The 2350-nt window shown below is 47.3% G+C and overlaps 1 non-coding gene across 1 annotated transcript; it reads left to right on the forward strand.

Annotated features, from left to right (window-relative positions):
• The first annotated feature begins 1503 nt into the window (after positions 1 to 1503).
• Positions 1504 to 1575, forward strand: TRNAC-GCA (transfer RNA cysteine (anticodon GCA)). The gene has a single exon. It is a non-coding gene; the product is annotated as a tRNA-Cys (tRNA).
• Positions 1576 to 2350: the final 775 nt, after the last annotated feature.

The raw sequence follows: 2350 nt of genomic DNA on the forward strand, positions 1-2350 counted from the left end.
CATCACGTGATTTTCTCCAATGGTTTAAATGCATTCAGAAACACCGAAACGTTGCTTCACAGCTGGTCTTTCTCTTGGACATTGCTACGCTTCGAATTTACCAGGAACTTTTGGTCACTCGACAGCGGTCTGCCTAAAGGATTGCTTTCTCTGAACCCTGAACTTGCCTTGATTAGCTCTGGAACTCTTGGTTTACTGGACCACGGCCTGATTAACGGATTTTCTCCACGAACCACGATTTTTGGAACCTGGGCCTATGACCTCTCACTAGGCGTTCGCCTGATCAAGCACTTCAAACTCCATTGCTTACCATCATCATACCAGAGGTTGTGGAAACCTATCCGAACCCGAGCTCAGGTCCAATCACTCTCCTTCCTTTCCGGGTGGTCCTACAGTACACATACAGTACACATAGGTAAGAACGTTTAGTTTCTATTCCTAGATACTCTGTAAAATTGCATTTCGCCTTGTACTAATCCCTCCTTGCCTTACAGCGCTCAAAGGGTCCTTCCGGCAGTTCCTGACTCCAGACTCGACGAACTACCACACCTGTGGCCTCAAGGATTGCACAGGCAGTGTTCATATAATCGCCTGTGTGGTACTTGGGGGCGGAGGTATTCATATCTGCACGACCGGCAACTTTGTAACAGAGGGCTACCAACCTTAACCCTTTGTGCTGTGCATGGCCAGGAAGCTCATCATGTTCCAGGTGGTACGAAGAAAAACTGAGGCCTCCTGCATAAGGGCCGGTTATACCTCCAGAGAAGGGGCAGAGCCAACAAAGAAGAGCTTAGAAAGGGCTCTGGGCAGAGGGAGATCCTCTCAAAGGTAAGTACTGAGACAAGGAAGCGGGACGTGGAGGTAATGGCACTATACCGCCAACCAACATAACACATTTGCCTTCTGTTGCGCCTTTATGGGACAGGGGCCCCTGGGGGGAAGTGACATCACAGAGGGACAAACCAAACCAGTGGGTAGGGGGAGAAGGGACTGGGAAAGGAAGCGGGACATGGTGGAAGGAAAAGAAAGTAATACAGCTGCTGTTCCCCACCTTATATTGAGTGCCCCATAGCGCGTGTCTCCTTACGCTCACATTTCCTAATAGACCTATATAGCACCTCTTGCCTCTTTCCCCTTCTCTACCCTTTACTATCGACAACCCAATGTAAATAATTTGGCTAAAATGTTGTAACGACACATTCTGAGCTCTAACTTTGTGTATCTCATTTGTCAATGTATACTGTTTACCATTATGTAACTTTGTAAGCTTTGCATTTCCTTGCTGTGGCCTGCTACCTTCGGGTCAGGTGCGCTCTACAAATTGAATAAACAAACAAACAAAGCCCCCTCTCCCTGGTCAGTAGAGTGCAAAACCATCAGGAGGGAAAGCATCTCTCTGGTCACTCTCATAGTCGTGCTGCTGCCCTTTCTTGCACAATCTCCTGTGCTGAATTCGTGCACAAACAACGGTTAAGAAAAAGCAGAGGCTCACCTTTGTCATCTGGGGATATAGCTCAGTGGTAGAGCATTTGACTGCAGATCAAGAGGTCCCCGGTTCAAATCCGGGTGTCCTCCTTTTTATCATTTATTATTATAAAACTTACTTTCTCAGTTCATTAAGAATTGCCTTTCTTTTCTGTGCAAAGCTGACATCCGTGAACAGTCGCTGCTCTGAAATGTGGAACTTTAAAATACTTTCTTAAATTTTCTAAATTGAAATATCTCTACGGTTGAAAACTCGAAAGAAGAACACATCACATCCATGTTTTTGTTTTTAGCTCTGAAGTCAGTATTTACACGGAGCTCTTAACACATAACATCGCAGCAAAGGTCACTTAACCTGCTGTGCTACCTATGCAGATTTCTTCTTTAGGACTCATCACTCAAATTACAAAGAATCCAGTCTCAGATGTGGTTCTCTGATCGTGAGCACTGCACTACCAGCAGTGCCATTCATATGCATGCCTTAAAAGAGTAGCGTCAGTGCCCACAGTCTCGTTTAAGCTATACATTTGGAAACTGAAAGCACAGGTGTTCCTACTTTCCCAACTCACTGGTAGGACGCGGCGGTAGGGGGGAGGCGACACTTGTAGCACATATAATCGCCTGTGTGGTACTAGGGGACGGAGATATTCATATCTGCACGACCGGCAACTTTGTAACAGACTGTGAAGCCTTCCCGGTTCGTTCAGACTATGAATCCCTCCGCCGGGGACCCTGTGACCGCGTTAATGCAGGCCCTAGAGGCCCTTAGGACCGACATGGCCACTGCCACGACTACCATTCACCACCGCCTTGATGCCCTCCAGAGTACACGTTTTCCCTTGCCCGGTGATGATGACGAACCCGG

The sequence above is a fragment of the Ambystoma mexicanum genome, chromosome 1p, assembly GCF_040938575.1.
Source record: "Ambystoma mexicanum isolate Mex_15411 chromosome 1p, UKY_AmexF1_1, whole genome shotgun sequence".
Taxonomy (NCBI): domain Eukaryota; kingdom Metazoa; phylum Chordata; class Amphibia; order Caudata; family Ambystomatidae; genus Ambystoma; species Ambystoma mexicanum.